Source organism: Gracilinanus agilis, chromosome 1 (assembly GCF_016433145.1).
Source record: "Gracilinanus agilis isolate LMUSP501 chromosome 1, AgileGrace, whole genome shotgun sequence".
In the NCBI taxonomy this organism is placed as follows: Eukaryota; Metazoa; Chordata; class Mammalia; order Didelphimorphia; family Didelphidae; genus Gracilinanus; species Gracilinanus agilis.
In genome coordinates this window covers 579,170,845-579,189,676 of record NC_058130.1, presented here as the reverse complement: position 1 = coordinate 579,189,676, position 18,832 = coordinate 579,170,845, and positions in this window count along the sequence as shown.

Here is an 18,832-nt window from a genome sequence, read left to right as displayed (position 1 = left end):
TTATACAATCAAAAAACTCAGGAAGGAAATAAGAGGAAGGCATTCTTTGATCTGCAATCAGATTCCAATAGTTCCTTCCTTGGCTGTGGATGGTGGGTTTTTTTTTTTTGTTTGTTTGTTTGTTTGTTTGTTTTTAAAACCCTTACCTTCCCTCTTAGAGCCAATACTGTGAATTGGCTCCAAGGCAGAAGAGTAGTAAGGGCTAGGCAATGGGGGCCAAGTGACTTGCCCAGGGTCACACAGCTGGGAAGTGTCTGAGGCCAGATTTGAACCTAGGACCTCCTGCCTCTAGGCCTGGCTCTCAATCCACTGAGCCAGTTTTTTTTTTAAATTGTAACTCCCTTGGGGTTATTTTGGAACCTTGTTTTACTGATAATAATTTAGTTCCTCACAGTTAATCATTATACAATATTTCTGTTACCATATACACTGTTCTCCTGGTTCTTCTCATGTCACTGTGTCAGTTCATATAAGTTTTTCTAGCTTTCTCTGAACTCATCTTGTTCATAAATTTTTATGTAACAATACTTTTTCATATACCACAGCTTAATTAGCTATTCCCTGAGTTATGGACTACCCTTTCATTTCCAATTCTTTGCCACTAAAAGAAGAGCTACTATAAATACTTTTGTTCAAGTACACCCTTTCCCCCATCTCTGATCTCTTTGGGATACAGACCAATAGTGTTATAGCCATTTGGGCATGCCTCCTCTTTCCAGAATAGTTGTATCAGTTCACAGTTCCACCAACAGTGCATTAGTGTCTCAATTTTCCCACATCCCCAACAACATTTGTGATTTTCCTTTTTGATCATATTAGCCACTCTTATAGGTGTTAGGTGATATCTCAGAGTTGTTTTAATGTGCATTTATCTAATCAATAGTGATTTGGAGATTTCCTTTTATGACTATTGACAATTTTACTTTTTTATCTGAGAACGGCCCATTTATATCCTTGGCCATTTACCAACTAGGGAATGCTCTCTATTCTAATAAATTTGGCTCAGTTCTCTATATATTTAAGAAACAAGGCCTTCATTAGAACATCTTTGGCATTCAAATTTACAAAACTACTCGGTCAGTCTGCCCTGGGAGGAGATGAATAGGTAGACAGATATATTGTTTCTGGGAACTGAAAACACACTACTACTACTGGATGATGGCCTGTTGTATCATCTGAAATCCTGAAGGAGGACAATCAAGGGATCTTAATAACATCTTCTCTAAAATCAGTGGCCCTAGTTTACAAGGGACATGAAGCCTTAAAACATCTGCCTCACATTCTATCCATTGGCTTTCAGGCTCTGACATGAAGCATCGGAATGATTTCATTCTCTGTGATGGTTTTTCCAGCAAAAGCCACCACCAAATGTGTTGACATTTTCCTAGCTTTGTTCAGCTGTGGTAAGTTTATTCAGGATATAGGAGCAATTTCTAGAGCTTTGTTTAAGTTTGCAAAAAGGATTAATATGGGCAGGGCAGGTGTGGCTCTACTACTTTGCTGTTGTTAGTCATTTTTCACTTGTATCTGACTGTTCATGACCCCATTTGGGGTTTTCTTCCCAAAGATACTGGAGTGGCTCGCCATTTCCTTTTCCGGCTCATTTCACAGATGAAGAACCGAATACAAACAAGGTTAAGTGACTCATGCAGGATCATACGGTTAGTAAGCAAGCACCTGTGGCCAGATTTGAACTTGGGAAGACGAGTCTTCCTAATTTCCAAGCCCAATGCTCTATTTATTGTGCCACCTGATATTGGCCAGGCCAGGCCAGGCTCCTACTACTAACATCCATGTTAAGGAAGCCTGACTATATTCCTTTCCCCGCTAGTCCATCTCTTTCCTACAACATGTTAATTTTTGTATTTTTACTCCCTCTAAAAAGAAAAGATGTGTGGATTTGAACACTAGAAATGTTGAAAGACTAAACACTGGAAGATTTAAAATATTCTAACCATAAAATAAATGTGCTTAGCCTGACATCCAAGACCTTTGTAAAGTTTAAAATTCTCTGGAGACTAATTTATAATTATTTATTAAATAATAAAAAGTGAATCAGAAAAAGAAAAGGCATCAGTCACATATGGCTGGCTGTCCCCTCCTCCCATAGTAGGCTGTGCCAGCTTCACAGGTGTACCAGTACTCTCTCCAGCAGCCCTAAGTCCAACGTGTGTGTGTGTGGGGGGGCACATGCACCCCTGGGTTCTGCCTAGCCAGTTCTTGCCTATGCTGGCAATCTCCTAGCTCCTTCCCCCCAGCCTCAAGCCAGCCTTGCAGCCACATCTGGGTTTCCTAGCTGCTCTCTTAGCCACCTCATCTTTCCTTGGTTCTGAAGCAAAAAAGTTCTCTTCCTCTCTCAGTTCTCTTTTTATGGTCTTCCAAAGTCCCTGCAGTTGGAGGACTCTAACCTCACTCTGGACACGGAACAGACTTTCCAGATGCCAGGGAGTTAGGAGGGATGATAGACAAACGTCTTCTGGATGCTAGGATGCTACAAGTCCTCTAGCATCCTCTAATTAGCATTGAAGATGGCAGCCAAGGACACAAGCTCACACTGTCTTAAAGTAGTTTGTTGACAGATAAGCCATAGGCTTTGCTTGTTCTTAATTTAATTAAAGGGTAGGGTGAATTGTAACTTAATTCAGCCAGTGGGGTATTTCAAACAGTATCAAAACTCTCCCTTTTAAAAATCCATATTCCACTGAGGACACCAAGAAAAAGAGTAAGGGCTGGTGTTGATTTTTTCATAACTCCCCAATTCTGATTCATTGGGGAGACACATTAGTTTCCCCGGTGAATTGTTCCATATATAATATCTATACACTTCGAGATTGTCTTATCAGGGCCAAAATACATTTCATCAAGGGTCTAACTCTGTTTGGATGTTTCCTAACATAAAATGATTAAAAGACACATGGACAAGGAACCATTAGGGAGCATTCTCCTTTTTTTGGACAAGAGTTTTACAACAACAACAAAAAAATCAGCACATAGGGCGAATGAAAGGGGATGGAGGACCCAATTCCCATAGTTATTATATCTAAAGGCTCATTCAGAGTCTCATGATGTAGTATCTGATTTCTGGGGACATCTTCTATTGCTATCATCTTTTTAACCCATCTAGAATCATGATGGTCCTTATAGCATTTTCTCCAGAAGATCTGCTTTCCTGGTCTAATCCATGGACAATATCTTTTCCCAACATTTTTTTTTAAAATCTTAATCTATGGACCTTTAGGATAACGCCACATCTTCCATAATCAGGTCTAATCTTCTAGTGTTCTCTCAAAACTTTCATTCTGTACTCTAGTCACATTGGGCTACTAATAATATCTGCTTCTCCACCTTAAACCCTGCCCTTCCTTTAAGGTCTAAAGTCTTAACCCTTCTATGAGTCCTCCTCTTACTCCCCTACTTCTGAATGATCATTTCATCCTGTGACATACAATTATATGATTAAATGATTTGCCAGTGGTCACACAGCTAGTAAATGTTCAAACTTAATTAATCATATAGACTCATAGATTTAAGACTAGAAGGAACTCTAAAGATCATCTTGTCAAAATTCCTTATTTTACAACTAAGGAAAATAAAGCCTTAGGAAGTGAATTGATCTGTCCAAGGTCACACAGGAAGCAAATGGCAGGACCAAACTTTGAACTCACATGCTCTGCCTCCAACCAACTCTCTTCCATTATTCCAGGGCAATATTATTCTAACAAATCAACACATGGAGCAATTAAAGAAAGTTCCATATAAAGCAAGGAGTAATTGTGTGGGTACAAACAGAGATGGGAACTCTGAATTTGGGAAATAGGCAGAAGTGGCATTTATAAACTAACTTATTACAGAAAACAGTTTTTTTCAAAAACACAAGACCTCCTCCTTAACTGGGGCTGATGTTCTCTGGCATGTGGTAACTTGTGGCTCCTGGATCTTTTTACATAAACCTCCAGTCAAAGTTCCAAGTACGTAGTTGTTCTTTTCAAAGGTCGGGCAGTTGTCTATCTGTCTCATGGGATAGAGAGCTTTCCAATATTCATTAAAGAAACCAAAGAAGTACATACTGATTTGGGGTCCCATGAGGTCCTGGTTAAGTCAGAGCTGATGGAATTCAGAACTGGAAATTTATGGATAAAAAAAAACAAAATTCAAGAGTGGTTATGAGAATAAAACCACTCAGAAAAGCAACAGATGTACAAATATCATCATCTTTTCAAATGCTGTACAGATGTGGCTAAATGTTTTCAACAAAGGAGGGTGGGTAGGAATTGTGGGTCCAGAAAGTCAACCACCTTCAAAAGACATTGAAAAGAATCTCTAGGCTGCTTTTTATTAAAGTTGTTGTAAAGAAGCTTTCCCTACCACAAGATTTTTTAACCACTTTGCTAGTCCTTTTCTATTTCTACTTCCTATTCAGAATAGCAAAATTATTCTATTTTGGTCTGAAAACTTCTTCTGTTCTTTCTATTAAATTCTGTCAAATCCATTGTCTACTCTCAACTAGCAGAGATGAAAACATACATTTTAATTTGAGACCTCAAGGTCTGTCCAACTCATAATAGTCCCAAACCACTAATCTAATTTTCTCTCTGTATGGTCTGAGGGGAATGAATATTGGACTTGAAGCCTGGAGACTTTGGTCCAATTCCTGGCTCTGACATTTTTGACTTAGTTATGTACTCACTTTATTTCCCTAAGCTTAAGTTTCCCCATTTACAAAATAGGTTATTTGTGTAACCAGTGGCATCCCTCTGTCTCAGAAGTTGCATGCAGGGAGTTGCAGTTCCATTGGCTGGAAGGGAAACACTTGGTCTGCCATTAAGTGTAGATGGCATGAGGACAAGAAAATCTGGAAAGAGGAAGCTCAGCTCAATGATGGAGTGGCATGAGGAGCCCTAGTTAAGGCTTTTCTCTTTCAATTTGGGAAAACCCAGAGAAACTACTGGCTGCTGCAGCCCCTATCACAATTGTGTGAGGGGAGAGGGAAGAGTTCCACAGTGGGGGCACAATCTCAGGATAATATAATAAACACTGTGCGTTTTTTATTCTCAGATGGTAAATAGTTCTGCTTCCCCTACCCCTTATTTCCCTCCCTGGGAGAGTAAGTTCCTGTTCCAAAGTTTAGCTGTTCTTTAAAATTATGCTTACAGGATCCAGAGCAAGGCTGAGGGACTTATGAGAAAGAAAACTAGCCACATTCAGAGGAAGAACTGTGGGAGGAGAAACACAGAAGGAAAAACAACTGCTTGAACACATGGGCTGATGGAGATATTATTGGGGATGTAGACACTAAATGATAATTCTAGTCCAACTATCAATAATATGGAATTAGGGCTTGATCAATGATGCATATAAAACCCAGTGAAATTGTTCGTCAGCTAAGAGGGGTTAAGGGGATTTGGGGGAGAGGGAAAGAACATGAAATATGTAACTAGGGGAAAATGTTCAAAATAAAAATTAAAAAAAAAAATAAAATAAAATTATGCTTACAAAGCAGTGATCATCAAAACAAATCTGAGATAGAAGGGTAGATCAATGGAATAGATTAGGGGTAAATGACCTCAGCAAGATAGTGTGTGATAAAACCAAAGATCTCAGCTTTTGGGATAACAACTCATTATTTGACAAAAACTACTAGGAAAATTGGAAAAGAATATGAAAAAATTAGGTTTAGATCAATCTCACACCCTATACCATGATAAGTTCAAAATGGATATATGACTTAAACATAAAGAGTGATATTATAAGTAAACTGGGTGAATGTAGAATAATATACCTGTCTGATCTATGGAGAAGGGAAGAATTTAAGACCAAACATGAGATAGAGAACATTACAAGATGTAAAATGAATAATTTTGATTATATCAAAATAAAAAGGTTTTGAACAAACAAAACCAATACAACCAAGAATAAAAGGGAAGCAACAAATTGGGAAAAAAAATTATAACAAATTTCTCTGATAAAGGTCTAATTTCTCATATATATATATGTATATGTATACATATATATATATAAAGAACTGAGTCAAATTTATAAGAAATCAAGTCATTCCCCAATTAACAAATGGTTAAGGTATATGAATAGGCAGTTTTTAGATGTAGAAATTAAAACTATCAATAATCATATGAAAAAAGTTCTAAATCCCTCCTTATTAGAGAAATGCAAATCAAATCAACTCTGAGATACCACCTTACACTTAGCAGATTGGTCAAATGAAAGTAAAAGAAGATAATAAATGTCGGAGAGGATGTGGCAAAATAGGGACACTAATGCATTGTAGGTAGATTTGTGAATTGATTCAATCATTCTGGAAGGCAATTTGGAATTATGCCTAAAGGGCTTTAAAAGAATGCCTTCCCTTTAATCTAGAAATACCACTACTAGGTTTGTACCCCAAAGAGATAATAATGAAAAATGTCTGTACAAAAATATTTATAGCTTTGCTCTTTGTGGTGGCAAAAAATTGGAAAATGAAGGGGTATCCCTCGATTGGGGAATGGCTGAACAAATTGGGGTATATGATAGTGATGAAATACTATTGTGCTAGAAGGAATGATGAACTGCTTGATTTCTATATGAACTGGAAAGACCTCCATGAACTGATGTGGAGTGAAATGAGCAGAGCCAGGAGAACATTGTACACAGAAAATGAAACACTATGGAACGATCAAATGTAATAGACTTTGTTACTAGTAGCAATGCAATGATACAGGAAAATCCTGAGGGACTTATGAGAAAGAACGGTATCCACATTGAGAGAAAGAACTGTGGGAGTAGAAATGCAGAAGAAAAACATGATTTATCACAGGGTTTGGGCCAACAGTGGTGACTTCCAGGTGTGGAGTCATCCATTTACAGGTAAAGCCGCATAAGAACAAGGGAAACAATTCCAGAAAATCATCTAGGGGAAATGAGAACTATCTCTACCCAACAGCCCATCCTCCCTACCATGATGAATAAGAAGTTTTGAGTACATTAAAAAAAAAAAAAGAATGCATACCCTTTGATCTAGCAATACCAGTATTAGTTTTGTATTCCAAAGAGATTAAAAAAAAATGGGGATGGACCAGTTTATACAAAAATATTTACAGCTGCACTTTTTGTGGTGCCAAAAAAAATGGAAAATGAGGGGATATCCCTTGGGGGAAGGGCTGAACAAATTGTGGTATATGATGGAATACTATTGTGCTAGAAGGAATGATGAACTAGAGGATTTTAGAAAGAGCTGGAAAGACCTCCATGAACTGATATGGAGTGAAATTAGCAGAACCAGGACAACATTATACACAGAGACTGTAACATTGTGGAATGATCAAATGTAATAGACTTTACTACTAATAGCAATGCAATGATCCAGGACAATTCTGAGAGACTTATGAGAAAGAATGATATCCACATCTAGAGAAAGAACTGTGGGAGTAGAAATGTAGAAAACATATGATTTATTGCTTGTCTATAAGGGTATGTGATTTGGGATTTTGGTTTTAAATGAATAATTCGGAAGTAGGTCTTGAGTGATAATACACATATAACCCACTGGAATTGCTTATCATCTCAAGAAGGGGAGAGGGAAGAGGAGAAGGAGACAACATGGATCATATAACTGTGGAAAAACAAAACAAAATAAAATAAAATAATGCTTACACTTTTATGTTTTCATTCCTACTGATGCTGACTGGATTAAAGATCAATCCTAACTGTTCCTGGCTATATACTTTATTATTTATAAAAGAGAAGGCAAAGAGAAAGGGAGTTAGTGAACGACTGGTGGTATATTGAAATAAAGGAACAAAAGCTCAGACCTTCCAAGTCACAAGGACTCTCTTCTAGCTGAGGACTTAATCCAAGTGAGAGAAATTCTTACTGTTATTGGTTTAAAAAATAATTTTATAAACTCCCCAAGTAGAGCAATAACTCATATAAATCCAGACCAGCATCATTATTTCCCCAGGGCACAGAGAAATTAAAAGCAGCCTTAAGGGAAAAGTCTTGGTAAGCAGGAGGATGCTAAAGGCCATTTTACTCCCTACATTGTTCCAATAGCTCAGTCAGCTCCTGAGCTGAGAAAATGGAAAGGGAAAGTCATGTCCCCTGGGCTGGTTCCAAGGAGGAGTTGGGAAAGGCCTGCATGGATGTGGGAGCCATCCAAGAGAGAGTAGCTAGATTGATTTCTGTTAATCTAACCATCTTTAACCCTAGTCTCTAGCTATACTTGTTTTATCTTTTAGGGTTATTGTGAAAAAAGTGATTTGTAAAACTTAAAGCTCTATTAAAATGTGAATAGTCATTATTGTTATTGCTGTAGGACTCTATTAAGAGTACTGCCTTCTTGTGGTATGGAGGTGGCCCTGGGTTCTTCAAAGCTTGTATAGCTAACCATCTGTGAAGTGAAAAAAGCTTCTGCTCTAGGTCCTAGTTGTGAAATGTAGGCAGGAGTCCAACTTTTTGTGACCTCATGGACCATAGCATGCCAGTGTTGTCCATGGGATTTTCTCAGCAAAGATATTGGAGTGGTTTGCCATTTTCTTTTCCAGTGGATTAAGGCAAACTGAACTGAGTGACTTGCCCAGGGTCACAAAGTTAGCAAATTTATGAGACTGAATTTGAACTTTGGTCTTCCTGACTCCAGGCCCAGGGCTCTATTCACTGAACACCTAACAACCAGGCAAGGGTGTAGTGAGGCTCAAATGAAATAACAGATATAAAGCAGATTGCAAATCTTAAAGTGCTAAGGAAATGCCAATTATCATTATTATTTTTTATTATTTTTGTTCATCTGCAGTTACCTCAGAATTATTACAGTTTTGCTGAGTTCAAGCAACACTTAAAGGGAAATCCTGAAGTGAGGCAATAAATTTTAACAATCAGACTATCCAGAAAAACAATATATACATATGTTTTAACGTTTAATCTTCTTTATTAATACTTTTAAAGTCTAGACCAGGGATATATGGGGCATAGGAAGGACTAGCATCTCTGGTGTGAGAGTTTGCCAAACTCTTTTGGGGGCTGTTCATTTTTGGTATCTACTTTTTGTCCAATTCCCACCTGTGGATCCAAGAAGTTGTAGTCTGCTTAGGCAATGATAAATTCTAGTAAAGCCATCTCAACAGCCTGGATAAACCAGGTTGAAAGTAACTGATAGGCTTCAAATATGTCAATGAGTAAGGTGAGATGTCTTCCCCAAGCATGTGAGAACTTCCCCTGGTGGCAATGATGCATAAATGAATGAGAACACTCTGTTCTAATAAAGGCCATTTGAACTTGGTCAGACATTGGAGATGCCAATGTCACCTGCTGCAACTCAGACCATAGTGAGAAAGCCTGACTTCTGTCTTGCCACTGGACTTTGATGATCCTGTAAGAAAAAGTTAGGCTAATAACTTCGCAAAACTCTGCCTCACTTAAATCCAACTCACATGCAAGTTAGGACATCCCTCTCAATGTCAATGGTCCTTTTCAAAAATGAACAAATCTAGACCATCAACAGAATAATAAACAAGTCCTGAATGGTAGGTGATTTATTATTTCTGAAGTGTAAATGCTCACACTGAAAACTCAGAACTATATATCACTGACTGTAGGTCTATTGTTTAAGGTTCTGTCTAACTAAGCTTAGAGCAGGAGAACTCTTGGTTGACTGAAGAATGAAATTTTCTGTCTCCAGTAATTCAAATACTACTACAGAGTTGTTGATATTTGCATCAAGGAATGTGAAAAGGGAATTCTTTGTTCCCTTTGTCTATTCTGAGTTTACATTGGTGAAAAGGAATCCTTTATTCCCTTTGCCTAGTTAGAGTTAACACTTAGGTTTCCTTTTGATTGAATCAGCAAAAGCTTGAACTAGATGGAAGAGCTCACAAACCACTTAGAGAATTCACACTCTCAGAAACTCAGTCATGAATCTGTGAACCCTTTTGCTGAGTATTCACCCCTCCAGAAAGTGAGAAGTGGATTCCACAGACACTGCGCCCCCAGAACAGTGCTAGAAAATTTGGAAACTGCGACTGGCCCCTGTGAAGAGGGGAGGGACAAGAAGCCGCTATAAAAGACTCCAAATTTCTGGTGCTAGGGAAATCAACTCCAAGAAGGAAGTCAGCTTCAAGAAGGAGTTGGACTTCAAGAGGGAGGTCAGCTTCAAGAAGAAGGTCAGCTCAAGGAAGAAAGTCGACCTCAGGAATCACCTTCAGCTCAAGTCATTGTCTTGACCTGCCTTTTGGAGGGAACTTGGTTGAGTGGATAGCTGGTTTTCCCTTCCTGTCTTCTGGAGAGAATTTAATTCCATTTGAAGGTCAACAAGTCCTGGCTGAGTCAAGCACCCAGTCAATATTTAGTTTGATAAGCTAATGTCTTTTCTGCCCTTTTGTATTTCTCTGCTTTCACTCTTTCCACCTCTTTTGTAAATAAAAGCTATTAAAGTCATTTCAAGCAATAATACTTTGAATCAGCAACCAGCACTATTATTTATAATCTTCATATATTTTAGTCAAACCATTAAAATTTAATTCTTACAGGAAGGGTGTACTCTCATCAATTCAACTCAGCAAATATTTATTTAGTTCCTACTAAAAGTAAGGAACTGAGAATATAAAGATAAAAACAAAATTATCCAACCCCTCAGGAAGCTTGAACTCTACTTTGGAAGGTGCAATGTGCAGCCAAGCAAGTAAGGGCAAAGCATAATAAAAATAATTCAAAAAAATGTTAAGGGGAAGAGAATATCAATGAGGAGGTTAAAGTCTGGAAAGACCTCCAAAAGGTGGCACCTTAACTGCTCACTGAAAGATGCCAGATGTTCCAAGAGGCCAAAGTGAAGACAGAGTACATCCTAGAGAGAGAGAAAGGGGTTATCTGTGTAAAGGAAGTAGCAGCAGGAAATAGCATGTCAGTCATCAACAGGGAACAGGTAAGCGGGTCAGTATGTCTGGAAAAAAGAACCTAAAAAGGAAAGTAATATGAAATGACACTGGAAAAATAGATAGAAGCCAGATCGTGATGGACTTAAATGTCAGACTGGGGCATTTAAAGGAAATTACAGAACCTAGATGAAGTTGTTGTTATATGCTACCATATTTTTCTTACCTTTCCTGTTTTCTACAGATTGACAGCTGGTAGGGCAGGGACTGGATCTCATTCATTCCTCCACAGTGCCCATACTACATAAATCATACTAAAACATCTTCTCAGCAAAAGCAGGAAATATTATATTTGAAACTGGATAAATCTGCAATTCTAGAAGAATTGTGCTGGACAATCATTTTCCAACATAACTATAATTAGCAAAAGGGCAGAAGGCAGAGGGATCAGAGCAGCTGGACAGAAATCAGCAAGCACATTTGGGGATTTCTGGGTTATTTATAGGTTCTCCGTGACTTAAGAACGAGTTAAAATCCCAAATGCCAATGATCCTTTGCACATCTTGAGTTACAGAAACTTTAATAACAGGTTAAAAAACAAACAAAGAGATGCTTTCTGGCTCTCTCCTACAGGAGATAATAGTATCTCCTTGCACTTAAAAATGTCTTTTGTTTCCTCTGAAAAGAGAAAAGCTGTTTTCAATAGCTTTTTAGTTAGTATACTATATTAATCAAGATGAGCTAGAATATTCTTTGAAAGCTAAGTTTTATGATGTGTTTTTTTTTACTGCGAAAAATTTTTTAATATAGGGAGACTGCCAAGTCATTAAATATGGATTGAGCACAAACAAGAACTAGACAGTGTTATTCTAGTTTAGGGGGGTGGTGGTATAGCTGAGTTGTGGCAGCAGAAGGAGGCAGTTTGTAGGTCATAGCTGAAGAGTGAACCAGCCTCCCTCACATGTCTCAGCAGATTATAACCAGCACATAATAGAGAGGAACATGTGTGTCACTGCTGCTGATTCCCTTAGAATGGTCCATTATAACTGTTATCGGATGAGTCTATAGTGGGCAGGATGAGTAGCAAAGCAGGTCTAACATGGCTGGGCTACCAGTTCTTCCCTAAATCTGATATTCCATCTCTTGCTTCTAGGTATTGACATTGTAATGTCTTCTGTCATTCTCTGTGTCTCAGAATCTTTATCTTCCTTCAAGGTTCTACTTGGGGGCTGCTTCCTGTCTAAAGCCTTCCATCTTTCCTCAAGTTGCTAGTGTTCTTGCCTCCTACATTTTCTTGTATTTTATTTAATTTTGTACATATGCTTTCCCTTCCCCCTCTGCTCAGCAGATTGAAAACTCCTTGAGACCAAGGGACTGTTTTGGTTTTGTCTTGTGTGTCTTTACATTTTGGGGAATAAATGTTTTTGACCCCCCACCACTCAAAGACCACTACTGAGTTTTTGAGGTCTGCATCATTAAGTACTCAGTAAATATTTGTTGAATTGCATCACACTGAACTGATGCAGCAAGTCAGCATGGCCGGGGAACTTCAGTTAGTTGGGACCTTCACTTGTCTGTGTTTGTGCTGGGCTAATATATCTGGTTTCTGCCTAAGTTTGGAGGCAGTAGAGGGACATGTGGCTCCTGATTGGCAGAGAAAGTACTGAGCATGATGCTGTGTACCCGTGTAGGGGACTCCAGGAGTTGGTGCCAGGACTTTTTCAGAGAGACATGTGGACAGTGGATTTCCAGAGAAAAGAGAGAGACTTTGGAATGGTCAACACACATGGGAAGCCAGCTCCGTCACATCTCTGGATGTGCTTAAGATTCTAGATACGGCTGAGTGTGGGCCTCCTCTGAGTTAAATTACACTCCCTCTCCTGTTCTGAGAGGAGAGTATATTTATTCTTTTGTTCCACCGTCAGATCACTTCTCAGTTACCTATACTCATGTAAGAAACAAGTCAGAAAGAGTAGCCCAAGAGCTAGGCTCAGGCTCATCTAAATAGGGCATGTGCCCTCTACTGGGTCCTTGCAGATGCCATGTTTCTGAAGGAGGGAAAGGGGAGCCCCTCTCCCTAACCTCCTACCAGGAAGAGGCTCAAAGAGTTCCAACACAACGGATAGAGGGGAAGAGAGCCAGAGGGTGGAGTCATTCCCTTTAAAGTACATTGGGTAGGGGAATCTTCTTGGCTTACGAACCAATCCTCTAGATGGATATGACCCTTCCTGCCATCTCAGGACCAAGGGGCCATCGTCGTCTCAAAGCACCCACATCCACATGTGGTAAGATAAAAGTGGTCAAGGCAACTCAGCATGTATTACAAGGGTTTTACTCCAGAGTAACTCTCACTACAGGTGCTAAAATAAAACTGATTCATAGGGAAAAAATTGGACTAAGAGTCAGAAAGGGACAACGAGGCAGCACAGAAGCTAGAGTGCCAGATCTGAGATTAGTAAGACTTGAGTTCAAACCTGGCCTCAGACACGTCATAGCTGTGACTCTGGGCAAGTCACTTAACCTTGTTTGCCTCAGTTTTCTCATCTATAAAATTAGCTGAAGAAGGAAAAGGCAAACCACTCCAGTATCTTTGGGAAGAAAACTCCAAAAGGGATCACAAGTCAGACAAGGCTGAAACAACTGAAAAACAAGTCAGAAGACCTGACTTCCATTCCTAGTCCTGCCATTGGTCAGCTATACAACCCTGTGTAAGCTTCTAATCTTCCTCATAAAGTGAATATTTCCTATTTTCAGCAAATTGTCATGCTCTGATATTGGGTATCTAGCTTAGAGATATTAAACACGAAGCCTGAAACACACCCAAATAGGGCAGATTACAATGTAATTGGGAAATATTTAACAAAATAAATAAAAATGCAATAGAACATACATAGTATTAATATGTGGTTTTCTAAGTTGATATGTAGCTGTCAGGATCCTGATGTGCTATTTAGGATCTCCTAGAATTTCATACTACTGGTTTAAACCACTTCATAAGGTAGTTATGAAGAATAATATATGAAAGACTGGTTACGAGGTCTTTGCTATTAAATCATTAAGATTTTTTTTAGGATAAAAAAGAATCTTTTTCTTATACATATGTTATAAAATCTGGGTTTGAAAGAAAGAATGACTGAGTAAGTACTGAAGGATGGATTGAGCTGATTCCTAACATTGTCAAGCATGAAAGAATAAGCACTGTTCCTCTTTTAAAAGTTTGTAATTGGTCTAATAACTCAGGGGGGTGGGTGGGTCTATAAATCACCTATGTAGTTCTAAGATTCCCTAGAGCCATGTTTGCAAACCTATGGCACACATGCCAGAGGAAGCTGATCCCCTTCCCCTCTCCATCTCACCTGAGGACATTCCTCACTTCCCCTGCCCCTCTGCCCAGCAGCCCAATAGGAGAGTTCCTCTCTCCCCTGTCTGGGGTAAGAGGGAAGCTCACATTTGGTGTGAGGGTACAGTTTGGGCACGTGTGTGTGTGTGTGTGTGTGTGTGTGTGTGTGTGTGTGTGTGTGAAAGAGTGAGGGTAAAGTGGTTGAGAAAGTAGTTTTTTCCCTACTAGTAGCTGAGGATGATTGCTCTAGCCCTCTTATTGTGAAAAGGCCAGGGAAGAAGCGTACATTTTTTGCCTCACCAAGAATATAGAGAAATTGCAATGTTTCATGACCACAAAGGGGAAAGAGAAACTGATTTGGCAGCATGGAGACAACTGTGACTAGGAGCAGAATTTCTTGCCTGGGTTAAACCAAGCTAGAAACAGCACTGAAGATTGGAAGAAGTTCAACAAACCACAAAGAGTAGATAACAAATACCAGTGTTCAAGCACCTATACCAAGACTATTTTCATTGATATTTTCTACTTCTCACTACAAATACAGAAAAATCTTGCCTACATATGATTTCAGTGGAGGCATGAGTCTCAGAAGAATTAATTTCTCAGGCTGTTCTGAGGATGGATAGGGAAGGACAATATATTCATTTAGGAATGTGGTTGATCTTATTTTCCTTTGATATATTATCCATTTCTGTCCTAAAGGGATGTCTTTTTAAAAATTATATACCTTGCTTACATTTCTTTGGATGGGGTACAACTGAATATCATGGTCTGAATTCATTTCAGAAGTTTCCAATATTTGAACTAGGCGGTGGCAAGTGAGCCAAAATATGTTAGTTACAACAAAATGTTGCCGCTATTTGAATGTTAAGAGTCCAGAGGTGATGGGAACCACAAACTACACATAAATTACTTAGAAAAACTAAATTAAGAATTTTCACATACTTATCTGCACTACCTTACACATCAAAGGCATGTAATATAAATTTTGAATTAACTGTCACTTCTTTGGCATGATTTACTGTGTTTACTCTTTCTCTGGATTGCAGTCTGCAGCGTCAGACTAAGTTGAAGGATTTCTGAATTTTTTTTTCTTTCAAGTTATGTCTCTCACTCCCTAAGAAGAGAAAAATATGGATTTCATGTTATGTCCCTCTTATCCCTTGAAGATGGCTGAGGTTGTTCCATCTGTCGGGTTGAGTGTTCTGACTGTAGTAGAGCTACAACCTAAAGCTATCCAGCTTCACTAAAGCCAGCATCAATATGGCAAGTTCCTGAGAATGGGAGACACCAGGCTGCCCAAAAGAGGGGTAAACAGATCTAGGTGGGAAAGGAAGCAGATCAAATCTTCTGTATCTATCAGCAATAGGGTTGGGTCCATAGTGAGTGACCAATGTACTTACAGTCTAGGAGAGATAGGAAGACTCGGTTACAAAAAAAAAAAACATGTCATATAGCATTCACTTTACAAAGAAGTAAATTTTATCAAGATATTTGATCGTTTTTCCTGCTGTTCTTGTGAAAAATATGGAGACACATGGGCTAGGTAATAACAGAGTTAAGAAGATTCAGAATTGTTTGATTGAATTGTGAGTCCAAAGAAGAGTTATTAATGGTTCAAGGGCAACTTGTAAGGAAGTACTGCAGAAGTGCCCCAGGGACCCATCGGTGATTATCTTAGTCTTTCATTTTTTTCCCTTTCTTGGATAAAGGAATGATTATTAAACTTGCAGATGAGGAAAAACTGAAAGGTTAGCACATTGGATAACTGAGTAAGGACACAAAAAGATCTGCTAAGAAAGATAAATGTTAATAGAGATAAATGTAAGTTCTTCTACTTAGAATCCAAAAATCAACTTCAGAAGTACAAAATAAGGGAAGCATGGCTAGATGGCAGTCTATCTAAGAAAGATATCGAGATTTTGCAAGACTTTTGAATTCACTGGCAAATGGCTGCCAAGAAACCCAATCCTGCATTAAGAAAGGCAGAGTGATCAGGAATTAGAAATAATACTCCTGTTCTCTACCTTATTAGAATATGTCTGAATTATTATATTTAATTGAAGGTGCTATATTTCAGGAAAGACATTGATAAGATGAAGGGTATCCAAGGAAGGGCAATGAGGATAATGAAGAAACTTGAGGTCTTGCCATATAAAGATCTTCTGAAAGACCTGAAGATTCTTATCCTATATAAGATAAGACTTTGGAGAGATAGGCTAGCTGTCTTCAATTGTTTGAAAGGCTATAATGTAGACAAGGGGTGAGGTTTGTTTTGCTTTTCTCCAGAGGATAGAACTTGGGGCAATGGTTGATGTTACAAATTGAAGCTTGATATAAAGAAAAATATATTTATAATTAGGGCTATCAAAAGTAGAATGGGCTGCCTTAGGAGGTCATGCAGTAGTATTGAGGACTTCTTCAATTGAGGTTATTAACATACTCTGGAGGACCACATTTGAAGTACGATGTAGATCTCTTCTCAAGTTCAAGTTAGACTCGGTGCCCGAGGTACTTTCTAGCTCTGAAGTTCACTATGAGGGTAGTGCCTCTTGTAAGTAGTTATTTAAAACATTCATCTCTGAAAAAATTCACCTGTCATTACTGTTCAATTTGTATGAAATGATCCCTTCCGGCTCAAAGTGATTCTAAATGAAGTGTTGGCACACTCTTTCAAGATTTCATGGGCATGTTGATTCAGTCACCCTTACTGCTATGAAAGGTACTGAGATAAAAGAGTCTAGGCTGAATTCCAGTTCTACTTGGGTAGCAGGAATCTTAGTTCCTAGTTTCCCAAGGCCAAAGGCAAATAGGTGATTTACCAATAATCTGAAAAGATCATGAGTAATAATCTGGCAATGTGCCTGAGTAAAACAAACCAAAACTCAGGTGGGGAACAATATAAACAAGATATGCCATAGAAAAGGAAACTAAAGACAGAATTAAATATGCATTTGAAATTCAAATAATGCTACTTCTATATTTTTATAAAGTAAGGGAAAGGGAGCAGCTAGGTGGCTCAGTAGATTGAGAGCCAGGCCTAGAGATGGAGGGGTCCTAAATTCAAACCTGACTTCAGACACTTCTTAGATGTGTGACCCTGGGCAAGTTAACCCCTCATTGCCTAGCCCTTACTGCTCTTCTGCCTTAGAACCAATACATAGTATTAATTTTAAGGTGGAAGGGAAGGGGTTTTAATGAATTAAATTAAATAGGGGAAAGACAATTTGTTTCAATCTAAAAAAAATTTAAGGCCCTGTTATAGGTTTTTCATAGATAGGAAACTTGAAGATGTTTTAATTATAGTAATAAAAGACTAGTGGGTCCCTGTATATACTCATATACTGTTGTCTCCCAACTAACTTTGGGAAGTTTTGCAATGACATGAAGATATGTATGATTAATTGCAAATTCCCCTTTAGAGTTTTTGGTTGAGAGTGGAAATGATAACTTTGGTTTGGAGAGAAGAAAAGATAGCTGATGTGTGTGTATATAATGCAGTTAGGAATAGGGGTGGTTGAAGTAAATGCCTGGAATAATGGATGAGTAGAGTAGGAAGTAAGTCCGAATCTTTTTTTTTTTTAAACCCTTAACTTCTGTGTATTGGCTCATAGGTGGAAGAGTGGTAAGGGTGGGCAATGGGGGTCAAGTGACTTGCCCAGGGTCACACAGCTGGGAAGTGTCTGAGGCCAGATTTGAATCTAGGACCTCCAGTCTCTAGGCCTTACTCTCAATCCACTGAGCTACCTAGCTGCCCCAAGTCCGAATCTTTCATTCACAGACTAAAAAGATTAAAGAAATTGATATTGGTAGGTATATGATTTAGTTTGGGCTGAATTTGGCTATGCTAGACTGGTGTGTGTGGGGGGGGGCTTTTCAAGGTATTGTGGTTCGAGCTGCCTTTCTTTAAGTGGTTAAACAAAGAAAAGATTCACTCCAATTGGAACAAAAATTTATGAAGGCAGAATTGTGGCCCTCCAAGGCTACTTCTCTCCTCAACCATGACATATGTTTAGTATCCATCTTCCTCTGATCTTCTCCCCATTATGTGCTGGTGATGTCATCTAGATATTCTCCGCTGTTCTCTGTACTGAATAGAGTATTTACATTGGATGTATGTAATTCCTACTCTCTGGTACCATTTTCAGAACTTCAGCTCTTCAGGGGCACCTATTGGTTCTAAAGCCCCTGCCTACTGAGGTATAGCAATCAGAAAGCCTCTCCTAGGCAGGTACTCAGGTTTTTGTTTTTAAAAAATATATTTATCATGCTCTTCATAATCATATCACAGTCCCTCCCATTGCACCTTCATCTGTAACGTAACATAAGGTCCACCTTGATCCCATGATCCTCCTAATTTGCTATAAATAAAGATGAACAAGAACAAAGGCCAACTGAAAAGGGCAAGGCTGTTGTCCTGTACTGTCCTGATCTAGCCATATTCCTCTCTTTCTTATTAATCCACCAGTATCTCAAACACCTGAATTTTGCATGGTATTCTGGCAGGAACAGTTACTGTCCTTCTACCCAGGCATCCATGTTGGTGGCTTGTTGCTGATGCCACTTCAGAGGCCAAACACAGTAGGCACCAGGCTTGTGGTAGTAGGTGATGATGAAAGAAAGCTGTGACTGG